The sequence below is a fragment of the Tachypleus tridentatus genome, chromosome 2 (genome assembly GCF_004210375.1).
Source record: "Tachypleus tridentatus isolate NWPU-2018 chromosome 2, ASM421037v1, whole genome shotgun sequence".
Classification (NCBI taxonomy): domain Eukaryota; kingdom Metazoa; phylum Arthropoda; class Merostomata; order Xiphosura; family Limulidae; genus Tachypleus; species Tachypleus tridentatus.
In genome coordinates this window covers 72,720,855-72,740,020 of record NC_134826.1, presented here as the reverse complement: position 1 = coordinate 72,740,020, position 19,166 = coordinate 72,720,855, and the positions used below count along the sequence as shown (strand labels likewise).

The 19,166-nt window shown below is 32.8% G+C and overlaps 1 protein-coding gene across 3 annotated transcripts in view; it reads right to left on the bottom strand.

The window, feature by feature from the left end:
• Nucleotides 1–19,166, bottom strand: part of LOC143244214 (homeobox protein cut-like) — a 316,853-nt gene that overhangs the window by 147,410 nt on the left and 150,277 nt on the right. The window contains exon 1 of one of the 3 annotated variants that reach the window (XM_076488465.1): nt 2,019–2,159. The exons of the other annotated variants lie outside the window; for them this stretch is intronic. The gene's annotated coding sequence lies outside the window, so the exon portion shown is untranslated. Of the gene's footprint in view, nt 1–2,018; nt 2,160–19,166 lie in introns of those variants that run through there. 3 annotated transcript variants of the gene reach the window in all.

Genomic DNA, 19,166 nt, shown 5'->3' with positions numbered 1-19,166 from the left:
GGTTTAACAAGTATATTCGTAGCAGTACAAAAATAGAAATCATTAAAGTTAACGGATAATGTTAGGTTTAACACGTATATTCCTGGCAGTACAAGAATATAAATAATTAAAATTAATGGATAAAGTTAGGTTTAACATATATACTCGTAGCAGTATAAGAATAGAAATCATTAAAATCAATGGATAAAGTTAGGTTTAACACGTATATTCCTAGCAGTACAAGAAAAGAAATCATTAAAGTTAACGGATAAAGTTAGGTTTAACACGTATATTCGTAACAGTACAAAAATATAAATAATTAAAATTAATGGATAAAGTTAGGTTTAACATGTATATTCGTAGCAGTAAAAGAATAGAAATAATTAAAGTTAACGGATAAAGTTACCTAAGTTAATGGATAAAGGTTTTAACGTGTATATCCGAAGTTACAGTCAGGCCCGCTGATGCATTATATGTTTAAAATTAGCATTATATAGATTAACGTTTATATTTCAAGTCAAACTTGTATACCAGTTTTTATAACTTAAATCTCTCATGCATGTTTATCGTATCTATAATGTACGTACATTTCTAAATAGTTCGAATGTCATTATGAACTTTAAGGTGTTTTAATTATTTTTTTTACAGTTTCTGATAATTCGTTTAAGGCGATTATTTTTCACTTAAGTGGCATAACCAGACACAAATACGTTTTTGGGTAAGAAGTTGTACCAGGGACTTTTAATAAATATCTGAAGAAACGTAGTTCTAACAAATTAGTTAGTCCTAACACGTTTCTGGTTTAGACTGTTTAACAATACACTAAAATAGTGACCCAGAACAATACGTCCCCCGCTAGTACAGCGGTAAGTCTACAGATTTACAACGTTGAAATTAGGTGTTCGATTCTCCTCGGTGAGCTAACCAGATAGCCCCATGTGGCTTTGCTATAAGAAAACACACCCAATACATTACCACCTCCTCATTCCTAAACATTACAACAGAACAATACATTACTACCGCCTCACTACTAAACATTACAACAGAACAATACATTACCACCTCCTCACTACTAAACATTACAACAGAACAATACATTACCACCGCCTCACTACTAAACATTACAACAAAACAATATATTACCACCGCCTCACTACTAAACATTACAACAAAACAATACATTACCACCTCCTCATTCCTAAACATTACAACAGAACAATACATTACCACCGCCTCACTACTAAACATTACAACAGAACAATACATTACCACCGCCTCACTACTAAACATTACAACAGAACAATACATTACCACCTACTAAACATTACAACAAAACAATATATTACCACCGCCTCACTACTAAACATTACAACAGAACAATACATTACCACCGCCTCACTACTAAACAGTACAACAGAACAATACATTACCACCGCCTCACTACTAAACATTACAACAAAACAATATATTACCACCGCCTCACTACTAAACATTACAACAAAACAATATATTACCACCGCCTCACTACTAAACATTACAATAGAACATTACCACCACTTCACTCCTAAACATTATTACAGACAATACATTTCTACCGCTTCATTTCTAAACATTACAAACCAGAAATATATCACTACCACCTCACTCCTGAACATTCTAACACAGAAGTGTATTGCGTTTTAGTGGAAATAATATAAGCTATACAACTGTAAACCTAATTTTCGGGATTTATAACTGCATAAAATAATAATATCATCTTCAACAAGGCGTTGTCGAGAAAAATAAAATCCGTTTTGACACTAAACGATATTGCTAGAGCGATCCGAAATAAATCTTGCAGCAAAAAAAAAAAAAAGATATTTTATGAAGTTCTGAAGCTAATTCATCGCGCCAATGCTTGGTTGTTAAACCATAACCTCTTTCGTCAATTCCAGAAAAGCTAGATCATAATTTAGCGCCATTTTCGTTGTGCAACGGATCCGTCTTTGTCGTCGCACGAGCTACAACAATAAACACGGTGTATCAGTATTACTACTTACCGTTCCGTACGGAAGAACGCAGGTATTTCAGAGCATACAAACACAAAAAGAATAGGCAGGACTATACGGAATAAGAAGTCGCACATACACCATCCCGTCCGGTTGGGCGATCTGCTTCGAATCGTACGATGCAGCCGTCTGTTTCAGTTTATGGCTATGCCGTCTACTATGAAGCGTGGGTGGATTAGGGGGCATTTCAAAATTATTATAAACATTGTTCGATTGAAAATACATCGTCCTTCTAATGCATGACCCCTTATTAACAACCGACTGTAATGGTCAGTAGTTTCAGTTTTTACGATAGAGGTATTGTAAATATAGTTCTGATCTATCTTTAACTCAGATTTAGGTATCAACAAACCAAAAACAACATCTCTATATTTAGCCGTGTAACCATCTCATTCTAATAATTAATTAATTCCAAGGTAAATTCTTCTGTTCAGACGCCACATTACAACCAAACTAAACATAATTCTTCTCAGTTACAATTCTACTCTTATCGATGCGTAGAAAGAACAGAGTAGTGTTAGAATTCACGTAAGTATATATATATATATATAATCAAACGTCTGTCTCTCGGTGGATTAGCGGTAACGCTAAAATCAGAGGTTCGATTCCCCTCGGTGGACACAGCAGAGAGGCCTATGTAGCTTTGCTATAGGAAAACACACATCTAAACGTCTAGAAGTTATAAAAATCAACTACAACGATTTTTTAAACAGGCTTCTAGACAATATAGATATATATTTCATAAGAACAGTTTTACCAAATGCTGGCTACCTGAGAAAACGTCAACAGAAAACAGTAAAAACCTTTGGAGTTATGAGAAAGAAAAACCTAAACACACACAAGAATTTTTATATTGTGAACGTCTTGTTTGATTACTTCGACGAAACATGAGTATAATTACTTATAATAAAAACATTAATATTAGGCCTAACATATATTCAACACTACATTTATTATTAAGTCTTCAATCCTTAAGGGTTTTTCCAAAACCAAAAGAAGTGTTTACTAGTATTTCAACCACACTGTGTCCGTTATATCCATTGCTGACGACGACGTTTGTTTCTTCTCAGCCAGTCCAATGTGCAATGGATATGTCGGACATGTGTGGTTGAAATACTACAATGTACTTTTCTTCTTCTTGAAAAACCCTAAAAGTCCGGAGACTGAATAAAAATTCCAAGTATAATTTTCAAAATAATTTTCGAAGTACTATAATTACAGAAATTAAATTTTTAGTAATATTTTTAAATTCCTTTCACGTCCAACGAACAATTTGCACAGACTCCTTTAACATTAATCTTGTTTCTGATGCCTATTCTCTTTGTTTTATAATATCAAAATCACAATGGTAGTCCGTTCAATTTATACAAAATATAACAAGTTACTTTTTATATCATGAATTAATTGAAACACGTTTAAGAAAATCGTGTGTATATTAGAACTGAAGATGTCAATTTCCGAGTTAATTTCCATGTAGAATAAAATAAACATCATCGTCCCTGTTATCCTGTAGAATAAAATAAACATCATCGTCCCTGTTACCCTGTAGAATAAAATAAACATAATGAAGAATAACTACAATCAGATTTATCTATATTCCTAATTCAAACCTTACTTGTCTAACAACTAAAGCTACATTGTAACCGAATAATGATAAATAAAACAGAGCATTGTTGGAAAGGGTAGGTCATCACGCGAATGTGACGATGACGACCTTTTTTTTTCTTCAGGGCGGAAACTTTTAGACACGTTAAACTAAGTAGAAAAAGAAAAACAACAACCCTAAAGTACCCCCTGTCCTGTTGAGCTATAATATTAAATGAGGATACCAGTTAGCAGTATAAATGCAAAAAAAATACACGTATATTTTCGGACAATAACCGAAATAAGGTAAAGACGTCTCTATTTGGACAATATATTGTTTTCTTTCTGTTCTTGGCAGAGGTACAAAAGAAGTAGGCGCCTATATGCATAGGATTTTATTACAGTGTACGTTTTCATTTATCAAAAAGAAATATATACTGTATAGTGTCACTAGTTTATTTGTTGCTCAATATTAATATTCTTTGCGTGTAAGCGACATCCAACAGTCGCTCCCCCTAACGAGAACTTCCTACGACCCTGCTTGTTGATTGTTGATAGAAATACTAAATGAATAAAAACGCCTGATTTCAGCGGCCAGTCTTGTGTTAAATTACGAGTTAACATCACTTAAGTACTGTGGGTAATAATGCCCGGCCAATGACCGAAGATCCACATCGTTCCAAATCTTTAGCCAATGTTTTAAATGGCGGAGCATTGCCTCGGAGATAACACCCAATTTCAGAGGGTTTGGGTTACATTTGGTTGTTGTAATGTACAAATTATTGTAAAGGACCATTTCTGCTTTGACCCCGGGTATCGAAATTTGAATTTTATCGACTTAAGCCTTCAGCCTTACCGCTCAGCCACTGGGAGGATGGGTGTGTGTATGTGTGTGACAAGAATAGAAGAAATTGTCAACATTGTCTAGTTACTCCCGTCCTTCGATTGTTACCTGTTACATACATAAGATATCAGAAGAAAATGTCAAAACTTCTTCTAAACGTGTAAAGTATACATATCTTACTTCGAATTCTTTAGGTGAAGAAGAACCTATTTTTACCTCGTCTTTTTCTAGCTGCAGAGTTCTGAAGTACTTCTTTAAATACTAATCACTTGAATTTAGTACACGGTTGCTTTATATTTAGATTAATTATACTACAGTGGCCGTTGTTTCTGAACATAATTTCCAGATCCATCAGAAACGACAAAACACATAAAGATAAAGTGTGATAGTTCATTCTGTTAAAACAGGTATTAACATTTCTATAACTTTTGTCTCCCTTTCTCATTGGCTAAAGCTAAGCCTTTGTATCGCCACAGGAGATAACATTGTTTGTAATCAAGCACAGAGCTACACAGTGAGTTATCTGCGCTCTGCCCACCACGGATATCGAAACACGGTTTCTAGTTTTCGCATATATATCGCTGTGCCACTGGCCGGGGCTGCAATCGAGTGAAAACTTGCCGAAAATTACACATATTTTTAATCGAAAAACTAGTAGATAGTTTTAAATATTATGTTATATTTATATGTATCTACTGAGATACACATCCCTCAGTTCTACAACTGTCGCCCCTATAACGCTCAACAGTATATGTACAGGAAGTAGATAAGTTCACTCATGATACCTGAAGACATGAAATAAAAGCTTATACCCTTTACCAACGAAATTAATTTTAAAGATTGGACATATCATTATCTACGTTATTTTTTAAAGTTTGTTTATTATAACAACAGTTTGATGTCATGTTTAAATGTTGCCACGTTTTCTCACAGCAGATATATTTAATTCTTGCTAGAGAGAAAGATAAGACAGGGAGCAGCACAACGGTAAGGAAGTTTGGGACGGCCTTCTATGACCTAATTCGTTAAGAACTACTTTTAAGATGTGTTTATTATTTAAGATACTCGTAAATTTTGATTACGTCGATCGATCGTTTTGTCATCGTCTGACCATGTCAGTCAGTGAATCATTTTAATGTCTGATTACGTTATTCATTCAGTCGTTGTTTCGTCATTTTCTGTTTACTTCAACCAATCAACCATTTCATTAAAGTTTGCGTCAGTCATTCAAAAGCTTCGTCAATTTTTTTTACGTCAGTCAAAAGTAAGTCAGCTATGGAGGCGTTATAATGTTCGATCAATCCCACTGCTCGTTGGTAAAAGAGTAGCCCAAGAGTTGGCTAGTTGCTTTCACTTACACTGCTCAATTAAGGCCGGCTATGGCTAGCGAAAATAGCCTTCTGTAGCTTTGCTCGAAATTCATAAAGAAACAAACAAACCCTTCGAGTACTGTTTCTTGTGTTTCTTCGAGTACTGTTTCTTGTTACGCAGGAAAATGTTAATTACAGACACGTGACTGTTTTGGGTCGGAATTCATCACGTTTTACTTACTGTCATTGACGTAAGCGTTGCCTTTGTCAGAAGATAGGGATTCAAAACTCTACCATCAGTCAGTTTGTTGCTGTCCTTCTTACGCACATCATTGAAGTATCTTATAGTATTATATAAACCCATCCTTGAAGGGAATTCTGTCACTTTTCACCTAACTAATTTTTCAATTAAGAAAAGCTCTTGACGTTGAACGTGATAAAGAAAAGAGGACGCGATTTTTGACGTCAGTACAACAGTTCTTTAAAATAACGGAATTTAGACGCTTATATAAAACACTTGGCAATGAAACATGTAACACTATATTTAGCAACAATAACCAATAACTACGGTATTAATTACAAGTTCAACAAGTATGTCAACAGAGATAATTTTATGCATTACCTGTTAATAATAATCAATATTAAATATAATCTTAGAGTATTTTCAAATGTGAATATTAACAAAAAATGTTTTAGCCTAACATATGAAGTTCCAGTAAAGTTAACTTCAACCCATAAGCTTGCACGCATTTTGAAGATTACTTCGTCAGGTGGGAAAACGGGAAATGTAAACCCTAAAAACCTAATTCAATGATTAATCTCAAAAACCTTACTAATACTTTCAACGGCATAAATTAGGTTTGTTTTGAATATCACGAAAACCTACACGAGGGCTATCTGATCTAACCGTCTCTAATTTAGCAGTGAAAGACTATATACAAGACAGGTAGCACCGCCACCTCTTGGGATACTCCTTTACCAACGAACAGCGGGACTGAGCATCGTTGTAGTGCCCCCACAGCTGGAAAGGCGATAATATTTGGTGGTACGGGACTCGAACCAATGACCCGCAGATTGTGAGTCGAGCTCTTTAACCACCTGATCAAACTCGTTTACTTCAGTCAGTCGAGCACTCTTGACAAAGTTGGTAACTTATTTCTTATTCTGGGGATGGAGGAAGCGCAAACACACACAAACTTGTTTGTTTGTCAAGTACGTAGCAAAAACGGTTGTTCAAAGATAATCTAAAGTCATCTATATATAGGTTAATATATAAATATACACACTATAATATATATTACCTGCCTGAACTATTCTTGTTAAATGACAGATAACATTATATTTAATAATACAACACATTATTATACAATAGCAAATATAAAGAGATCTTTTGAGTAAATATATAAAGGATCACGTTGTTTATTTACTCTATTGAGAAACTACTATATGATCACTAAATTCTCTTATAAAAAATTGCAGTGAAACCCTCAGGTGTACAAACATGTGTTTATTGTGTAATTACCACAAGGACTTTTAATTTCGTAATGTTGTTCGACCTTATTCTTGGACAGACAGATTTGTTTATTAATCAAATAAATATATAATGTGAAATGACCTGTTACCACTCTCATGTTTTTGATGCCCCCCACCCCAAAAAAGATAAAAGTGAAAATCGCTGGAACAAAATAACAACAGATTCTCGACACTATATCGTTATCACTATGGCAACCTCTTTTAAACAAATCGGAGTGATTGATGGGATGCGTTTTGATTAGTCATGATAAAATGACGTCACTTAACACCTTTCAATACTTCCAATTTTTATCGCTTTACAAGTGGCGTTGTTCATAATTTTTAATTATTTTGAATGCTATCATTATGACATTCAAAACTTCACAAAAAAATATATTTGAGACTAGTTGGTGTTATTCCTGTTCAGAATAATGAATAGGGTAGCCCAAATAATGTTATAAGCTATTTACCGACTATTAAGGTTGAAGTATTATAGTAATGTTATAACTTGTTTACTAACTGTTATAGATGAAGTTTCATGTTATTGTTATAACTTGTTTACTAACTTATAGATGAAGTTTTATGTTATTGTTATAAGTTGTTCATTGCCTGTTACGGATAAAGATTTATGTTATTGTTATAACTTGTTCACTAACTGATACAGATGAAGTTTTTGATATTGTTATAATTTGTTCACTAAATTTTACAGATGAAGTTTTATGTTATTGTTATAAGTTGTTTACTGACTGTTACAGATGAAGTTATGTTACTGTTGTAAGTTGTTTACTCATTGTTGCAGCTGCACAAATATACGAACCTGTTCACCAATCATTAATAGGTTTTGTATTCGAGCCAACATTTTCAAACAGAATCGCTGATTCTTTGTTAGTTACCGGATGAGTCTGTATCTGATTCTGACTTGTTTAAAAAGAAGTAGCTTCTCCCCACCCTAGTCTTGCACCGACAGCAGAATTAGATGGCAATCTCCCTTCAACTCTAATTTCGTTAGAGCATTTAGTTTGTATGCCATCTTTCAACCCCCAACACATGCACATGAATGTCTAGCAACGCTTCTGATTCAAATAGAATTTTTTTTTCCTCCAAAATACTGATTTACCATCCAACTGTTCACGTGTTGAACACGTTAACCCAGCTTATTGTCTTTCACTGGTTGACTTCCGTACTTTCTGCATTAACCTATCTATTAATAGGACCAAAATTTCGGTTGAAGATCACGTGGCTGAATCCTCGTTAATTGTGGCACACTTATAATTCGCTACGCACGTGCTCGACAACGATATCACTGTTTCTTAGTCCACTCCATCGTTCACAAGTTGTTCGGAGATAATCACGGATCTTGGTCGAACTTTTTTCAATATCATATATAATTAAGATCTTTTGTCAAAACGCTGAGATCTAGTTACATTCAAAGTTATTAACCCGAGATTATCAGCTCCTTATCGGTATATTTAAAGAAGTACCTTCTGTACCAGCAGCTTCTATTCATGTGTCTCGTATTGTTACAGTTAGCTACACTCTTACACATCTAGATTTACTCTCAAATTATTTAAAATACCCGGTTTCTTAAGTCCACTGAAGGTAGCGAAACGTTTGTCGCATTGATTTTAAACAGTTATCGGTGTACCGCATACAAGTTAGACTGCAAGCCTGTTGACTAGAGGGAAGGACGTTGGTCAACAGCATCCACCGTCATCTTTGGAGTTACTTCAATTGACAATCAGTCTTATAACGCACCTCTGGCTATAAAAGTGCGGAACGAGATTTTGCGGCAAAAGGACACGAACCATGGACCCTCAAATTTATACACGGCACACTAACCATTATACTAAGTTTAGCCTTCTTATGGTTGACTTTAAATAGAAAAAAAGCAACAACAAGATGTTTCAAATTATTCTAAGTAGAAAAACTAAAAGTGGTAAACTGGTTTCACCGATTCTATATACGAAAAAAAACAAAAAACGAGATAAGTTCGAAATTATTGTAATTACTAAGAGTAAAAGTGGCGAATTCTTTTGAGTGGATCTAAAGAAATAAACCATAATGTATTTGTATTATAACTACAAATATGTTACAGAAGTCGGGTGAATTCAGTACACCTGTAATTTTTCGGTGGGAAGAACATTGCTTCTGTTGTCTGTAATAATTCATATACACAAATAACATCTCCGTTGCTTCTGGCTTGCACATAAGGGTTTTGTGGGTTTTCACTCGTATACCTTTTTCCGTGAGAATTGCCCAGTGTTTTTCCTATAAATTTGTTTCGCATTAACACCAAACGTAACCTAATTAACTATGTTTCACATCTGTTCAGTCCAATATTTGTAGGATCGTTTTTATTTTAACCATAGTGATATCTAGATCGGCTTCCAAAATTATATGTACACACACACAAACAACACATTTAAATAATATAAACCAGGCGTTCATACGAGCATGTTCAACGCATACGGATTTGGTTTGAATTTCGTGCAAAGCAACACAAAGGCTATCTGCGCGAGCTGTCCCTAATTTAGCAGTGTAAGACTACAGGGAAGGTAGCTACTCATCACCACTCACCGCAAACTCTTGGGCTACCCTATTATTAACAAATGTGGGGTTCACTGTTATATTATAACGCCCCCAAGGTTGAAAGGTCGAATATGTTTGGTGGGGCAGGGATTCGAATCCTTGTACACAAGTGAGGCTCCTAATATTCTGTATTAACATATTGAAATCTATAGTAGAGAATATTAATATTTTAATATCCATGTGTGAAATTCAACATAAACAAATAGGACATAAGTTCTTCCATTATCGTATGACAAGTTTTTAATATCCATGTGTGAAATTCAACATAAACAACAGAGACACATGTTTTTCCCTAATCTTATAATAGGTTTTAATATGCAGGTATGAAGTTCAACTTCAACAACTAGGACACACGTTCTTCCATTATCTTATAATAAGTTTCTAATATTCACGTGGGAGGTTTAGAGTAAAAAACCAGAACACACGTTCTTGCATTATCTTATAATAAGTTTATAATATTCACGTGGAAATTTCAACATAAACAACTAGGACACACGTTCTTCCATTATCTTATAACAAGTTTTTAATATCCATGTGTGAAGTTCAAAATAAACAACTGGGACACAAATTCTTCCATTATCTTATAACAAGTTTTTAATACCCAAGTGTGAAGTTCAACATAAACAACTAGGACACAAGTTCTTCCATTATCTTATAATAAATTTTTAATATGCATGTATGAAGTTTTACACAAACAGCTACAACACAAGTTATTCCGTTATATTATAATAAGTTTCAATGATTCACGTGAGAAGTTCAACATAAATAACCGGGACACAAGTTCTTCCATTATCTTATAACAACTTTTTAATATCCATGTGTGAGTTCAACATAAAACACCAGGACACAAATTCTTGCATTATCTTATAATAAATTTCTAATATTCACGTGGAAAGTTCAACGTAAACAACCAGGACACAAGTTCTTCCATTATCTTATGAAAAGTTTTTAATATCTATGTGTGAAGTTCAACATAAACAATTAGGACACAAGTTCTTCCATTATCTTATAATAAATTTTTAATATGCATGTATGAAGTTTAACATAAAAAGCCACAACACAAGTTATTCGTTATATTATAATAAGTTTCAATTATTCACGTGGGAATTTCCACATAAATAACCGGGACACAAGTTCTTCCATTATCGTATAACAAGTTTTTAATATCCATGTGTGAAGTTCAACATAAACAACTAGACCAAGTTCTTTCATTATCTTATAACAAGTTTTTAATATCCATGTTTGAAGTTCAACATAAAACACTAGGACACAAATTCTTGCATTATCTTATAATAAGTTTATAATATTCACGTGGGAATTTCAACATAAACAACTAGGACACACGTTCTTCCATTATCTTATAACAAGTTTTTAAAATCCATGTGTGAAGTTCAAAATAAACAACTAGGACACAAATTCTTCCATTATCTTATAACAAGTTTTTAATACCCAAGTGTGAAGTTCAACATAAACAACTAGGACACAAGTTCTTCCATTATCTTATAATAAATTTTTAATATGCATGTATGAAGTTTTACATAAACAGCTACAACACAAGTTATTCCGTTATATTATAATAAGTTTCAATGATTCACGTGGGAAGTTCAACATAAATAACCGGGACACAAGTTCTTCCATTATCTTATAACAACTTTTTAATATCCATGTGTGAAGTTCAAAATAAACAACTAGGACACAAGTTCTTCCATTATCTTATAATAAGTTTTTAGTATCCATGTGTGAAGTTCAACATAAACAACTGGGACACAAATTCTTGCATTATCTAACAAGTTTCTAATATTCACGTGGCAAATTCAACGTAAACAACCAGGATACAAGTTCTTCCATTATCCTATAACAAGTTTTTAAATGCATGTAAGATGTTCAACATAAACAACTGGGACACACGTTCTTCCATTATCTTATAACAAGTTTCTAATGTTCACGTGGGGAGTTCAACGTAAACAACCAGGACACAAGTTCTTCCATTATCGTATAACAAGTTTTTAATATCCATGTTTGAAGTTCAACATAAAACACTAGGACACAAATTCTTGCATTATCTTATAATAAGTTTATAATATTCACGTGAATATTTCAACATAAACAACTAGGACACACGTTCTTCCATTATCTTATAACAAGTTTCTAATATTCACGTGGCAAATTCAACGTAAACAACCAGGATACAAGTTCTTCCATTATCGTATAACAAGTTTTTAATATCAATGTGTGAAGTTCAACATAAACAAATAGGACACAAGTTCTTTCATTATCTTATAATAAGTTTGTAATATTCACGTGAAAAATTCAACGTAAACAACCAGGACACAAGTTCTTCCATTATCGAATAACAAGTTTTTAATATCCACGTGTGAAGTTCAACATAAACAACTGGGACACAAGTTCTTCCATTATCTTATAATAAGTTTTTAATAACCATGTGTGAAGTTCAACATAAACAACTGGGACACAAGTTCTTCCATTATCTTATAACAAGATTTTATATGCATGTAAGATGTTCAACATAAACAACTGGGACACACGTTCTTCCATTATCTTATAACAAGTTTCTAATATTCACGTGGCAAATTCAACTTTAACAACTAGGACACAAGTTCTTGCATTATCTTATAATAAGTTTCTAATATTCACGTGGAAGGTTTAAAGTAAACAACCAGGACACACGTTCTTGCATTATCTTATAACAAGTTTTTAATACCCATGTGTGAAGTTCAACATAAACAATTAGGACACAAGTTCTTCCATTATCTTATAACAAGATTTTAATATCCATGTGTGAAGTTCAACATAAACAACTAGGACACAAGTTCTTTCATTATCTTATAATACATTTGTAATATTTACGTGGAAAGTTCAACGTAAACAACCAGGACACAAGTTCTTCCATTATCGTATAACAAGTTTTTAATATCCATGTGTGAAGTTCAACATAAACAACTAGGACACAAGTTCTTCCATTATCTTATAATAAATTTTTAATATGCATGTATGAAGTTTAACATAAACAGCCACAACACAAGTTATTCCGTTATATTATAATAAGTTTCAATTATTCACGTGGGAAGTTCAACATAAATAACCGGGACACAAGTTCTTCCATTATCTTATAACAAGTTTTTAATACCCAAGTGTGAAGTTCAAAATAAACAACTAGGACACAAGTTCTTCCATTATCTTATAATAAGTTTTTAGTATCCATGTGTGAAGTTCAACATAAACAACTGGGACACAAATTCTTGCATTATCTAACAAGTTTCTAATATTCACGTGGCAAATTCAACGTAAACAACCAGGATACAAGTTCTTCCATTATCGTATAACAAGTTTTTAATATCAATGTGTGAAGTTCAACATAAACAACTAGGCCAAGTTCTTCCATTATCTTATAACAAGTTTTTATATGCATGTAAGATGTTCAACATAAACAACTGGGACACAAGTTCTTCCATTATCTTATAACAAGTTTTCAATATCCATGTGTGAAGTTCAACTTAAACAACTAGGACACAAGTTCTTGCATTATCTTATAATAAGTTTTTAATACCCATGTGTGAAGTTCAACATAAACAACTAGGACACAAATTCTTCCATTATCTTATAACAAGTTTTTAATATCCATGTGTGAAGTTCAACATAAACAAATAGGACACAAGTTCTTTCATTATCTTATAATAAGTTTGTAATATTCACGTGTGAAGTTCAACATAAACAACCAGGACACAAGTTCTTCCATTATCTTATAATAAGTTTTTAATACCCATGTGTGAGGTTCAACATAAACAATTGGGACACAAGTTCTTCCATTATCTTATAACAAGTTTTTAATATCCTTGTGTGAAATTGAACATAAACAACTAGGACACAAGTTCTTCCATTATCTTATGATTGATTTTTAATATGCATGTATGAAGTTTAACATAAACAACTGGGACACAAATTCTTGCATTATCTTATAATAAGTTTTTAATACCCATTTGTGAGGTTCAACATAAACAACTGGGACACAAGTTTTTCCATTATCTTATAACAAGTTTTTAATATCCATGTGTGAAGTTCAACATAAAACACTAGTATACAAATTCTTGCATTATCTTATAATAAGTTTCTAATATTCAAGTGGGAAGTTCAACGTAAACAACCAGGATACACGTTCTTCCATTATCTTATAAAAAGTTTTTAATATCCATGTGTGAAGTTCAACATAAACAACTAGGACACAAGTTCTTCCATTATCTTATAATAAATTTTTAATATGCATGTATGAAGTTTAACATAAACAGCCACAACACAAGTTATTCCGTTATATTATAATAAGTTTCAATTATTCACGTGGGAAGTTCAACATAAATAACCGGGACACAAGTTCTTCCATTATCGTATAACAAGTTTTTAATATCCATGTGTGAAGTTCAACATAAACAACTAGACCAAGTTCTTCCATTATCTTATAACAAGTTTTTTATATGCATGTAAGAAGTTCAACGTAAACAACCAGGATACACGTTCTTCCATTATCTTATAAAACGTTTTTAATATCCATGTGTGAAGTTCAACATAAACAACTAGGACACAAGTTCTTCCATTATCTTATGATAAGTTTCTAATATCCATGTGAAGCTCAACATAAACAACAAAGACACAAGTTCAGTGATGTCGAGAAACCCACTTGTTGAGAAATTTATATGCAAAAACGGCTCGTTTGGGTTGAGAAAATATTTTACATAGAAGAGCGAACAACGTTTCGACCTTCTTCGGTCATCGTCAGGTTCACAAAGAAAGAGGTAACTGACCGGAAGCTGACCACATGTTTGAAAGGGGTTGTGTAACTGTGTGTCGAAATGTAGAGGGCGGTATTAGATGTTTGAATATATAATTTTATTTATTTTATTATATTAATATAGGTATAAAGGTGTTCCTTTATATTGGTTTATTTTGGGTTTAAGTTGTTGTATAAGTAAGGCTTCTTTGATTTTGCGTTTGTTTATTTTTGTTTCTTTATTTAGTATTTGAGTGTTTTCTATGGTTATGTTGTGTTTATTTGACTTGCAGTGTTCGAAAACGTGTGAAGGTGACTTTTATGTTCTTTGAATCTGGTTTCCATTTTCCTACTTGTTTCTCAATATAGAAGTCGTGGCAGTTATCACATTGTATTTTATAAATAATGTTGGTGTTGTGTTTGTCAGTGTAGTTTTTACATAGTATAGACCTCAGTTTTGTGCCTGGTTTTTGAATAAATTTGGTATTAACTGGAATGTCATATTTTGTTACTAATTTTGCCAAATGTTGGTTATTTGTTTGCTGATGTCAGGAATATATGGTATACAGCAGTATATGGTTTCGTGGTTTTTTGATTCGTGAGCTGTATTTACTTTAGTTGGTGGTTGATTTTGCTTTGTCTAGGTGTGTGCGTATAATGTTTTCTACGGTTTGTGGAGGAAACTTATTGATGTTGATGAAGTATTGTTTTATTTTGTCTAATTCATCGTTAATTTTATCTGGTGAGCATGGTTTTATGGCTGTGTTTATTTGGTTTTTTTAGTATGTTGAGTTTTTGTTTTGTTTCATGTGCTGAGTCCCAAGGAATGTATAGTCCAGTATGGGTGATTTTTCGGTGGATTTCTGTTTTGAATTGTGTGTCAGTTCTTGTAATTTTGAGGTTAAGAAATGATATTTGATTGCTTTCTTCCTGTTCACATGTGAAGTTAATGTTGGGATGTATAGAGTTAATGTGATTGAAAAAATTAAGTATGTGTTCTGTAGATTTGAATCCCGCAACCGTGTTATATCCCTCTTTACAGAAGTTCCAACCACTGAAGCCTGCAAGATAGCCTTAGAACTCTATATCCGAGACCCTAACCCAACTATAGAAATTCCCAGTAACCAGTTAGCAACCCTCATAGAATTCACCACGATAAAGACCAACTTCATGTTCAACAACCAAAACTATATACAAACAAATGGCCTAAGCATGGGCAACCCAGTATCACCAGTTCTAGCCAATATTTTTTATGACACAAGTTGAAACACAAGCAATTAACACAGCATTACATCCACCACTATACTGGTACAGATATGTAGATGACACGGTTGTGGATTCAAATCTACAGAACACATACTTAATTTTTTCAATCACATTAACTCTATACATCCCAACATTAACTTCACATGTGAACAGGAAGAAAGCAATCAAATATCATTTCTTAACCTCAAAATTACAAGAACTGACACACAATTCAAAACAGAAATCCACCGAAAATCACCCATACTGGACTATACATTCCTTGGGACTCAGCACATGAAACAAAACAAAAACTCAACATACTAAAAAACCAAATAAACACAGCCATAAAACTATGCTCACCAGATAAAATTAACGATGAATTAGACAAAATAAAACAATACTTCATCAACATCAATAAGTTTCCTCCACAAACCGTAGAAAACATTATACGCACACACCTAGACAAAAAGCAAAATCAACCACCAACTAAAGTAAATACAGCTCACGAATCAAAACCACGAAACCATATACTGCTGTATACCATATATTCCTGACATCAGCAAACAAATAACCAACATTTGGCAAAAAATTAGTAACAAAATATGACATTCCAGTTAATACCAAATTTATTCAAAACCAGGCACAAAACTGAGGTCTATACTATGTAAAACTACACTGACAAACACAACACCAACATTATTTATAAAATACAATGTGATAACTGCCACGACTTCTATATTGGAGAAACAAGTAGGAAAATGGAAACCAGATTCAAAGAACATAAAAAGTCACCTTCACACGTTTTCGAACACTGCAAGTCAAATAAACACAACATAACCATAGAAAACACTCAAATACTAAATAAAGAAACAAACATAAACAAACGCAAAATCAAAGAAGCCTTACTTATACAACAACTTAAACCCAAAATAAACCAATATAAAGGAACACCTTTATACCTATATTAATATAATAAAATAAATAAAATTATATATTCAAACATCTAATACCGCCCTCTACATTTCGACACACAGTTACACAACCCCTTTCAAACATGTGGTCAGCTTCCGGTCAGTTACCTCTTTCTTTGTGAACCTGACGATGACCGAAGAAGGTCGAAACGTTGTTCGCTCTTCTATGTAAAATATTTTCTCAACCCAAACGAGCCGTTTTTGCATATAAAAGACACAAGTTCTTCCATTATCTTATAATAAGTTTCCAATGTTCACGTGGGAAGTTCAACGTAAACAACCAGGACACAAGTTCTTCCATTATCGTATAACAAGTTTTTAATATCCATGTTTGAAGTTCAACATAAAACACTAGGACACAAATTCTTGCATTATCTTATAATAAGTTTCTAATATTCAAGTGAGAAGTTCAACGTAAACAACCAGGATACACGTTCTTCCATTATCTTATAAAACGTTTTTAATATGCAGGTATGAAGTTCAACATAAACAACTAGGACACACGTTCTTCGATTATCTTATAACAAGTTTTTAGTACCCATGTGTGAAGTTCAACATAAACAACTGGGACACAAATTCCTGCATTATCTAACAAGTTTCTAATATTCACTTGGCAAATTCAACGTAAACAACCAGGATACAAGTTCTTCCATTATCGTATAACAAGTTTTTAATATCAATGTGTGAAGTTCAACATAAACAACTAGGACACAAGTTCTTGCATTATCTTATAATAAGTTTTTAATACCCATGTGTGAAGGTCAACATAAAAAACTAGGACACAAATTCTTCCATTATCTTATAACAAGATTTTAATATCCATGTGTGAAGTTCAACATAAACAACTAGGACACAAGTTCTTTCATTATCTTATAATAAGTTTGTAATATTCACGTGGGAAGTTCAACGTAAACAACCAGGACACAAGTTCTTCCATTATCGTATAACAAGTTTTTAATATCCTTGTGTGAAATTGAACATAAACAACTAGGACACAAGTTCTTCCATTATCTTATGATTGATTTTTAATATGCATGTATGAAGTTTAACATAAACAACTGGGACACAAATTCTTGCATTATCTTATAATAAGTTTTTAATACCCATTTGTGAGGTTCAACATAAACAACTGGGACACAAGTTTTTCCATTATCTTATAACAAGTTTTTAATATCCATGTGTGAAGTTCAACATAAAACACTTGTATACAAATTCTTGCATTATCTTATAATAAGTTTCTAATATTCAAGTGGGAAGTTCAACGTAAACAACCAGGATACACGTTCTTCCATTATCTTATAAAAAGTTTTTAATATCCATGTGTGAAGTTCAACATAAACAACTAGGACACAAGTTCTTCCATTATCTTATAATAAATTTTTAATATGCATGTATGAAGTTTAACATAAACAGCCACAACACAAGTTATTCCGTTATATTATAATAAGTTTCAATTATTCACGTGGGAAGTTCAACATAAATAACCGGGACACAAGTTCTTCCATTATCTTATAACAAGTTTTTAATACCCAAGTGTGAAGTTCAACATAAACAACTAGGACACAAGTTCTTCCATTATCTTATAATAAATTTTTAATATGCATGTATGAAGTTTTACACAAACAGCTACAACACAAGTTATTCCGTTATATTATAATAAGTTTCAATGATTCACGTGGGAAGTTCAACATAAATAACCGGGACACAAGTTCTTCCATTATCTTATAACAACTTTTTAATATCCATGTGTGAAGTTCAAAATAAACAACTAGGACACAAATTCTTGCATTATCTAACAAGTTTCTAATATTCACGTGGCAAATTCAACGTAAAAAACCAGGATACAAGTTCTTCCATTATCGTATAACAAGTTTTTAATATCAATGTGTGATGTTCAACATAAACAACTAGGCCAAGTTCTTCCATTATCTTATAACAAGTTTTTATATGCATGTAAGATGTTCGACATAAACAACTGGGACACACGTTCTTCCATTATCTTATAACAAGTTTTCAATATCCATGTGTGAAGTTCAACTTAAACAACTAGGACACAAGTTTTTGCATTATCTTATAATAAGTTTTTAATACCCATGTGTGAAGTTCAACATAAACAACTAGGACACAAATTCTTCCATTATCTTATAACAAGTTTTTAATATCCATGTGTGAAGTTCAACATAAACAAATAGGACACAAGTTCTTTCATTATCTTATAATAAGTTTGTAATATTCACGTGTGAAGTTCAACATAAACAACTGGGGCACAAGTTCTTCCATTATCTTATAATAAGTTTTTAATAC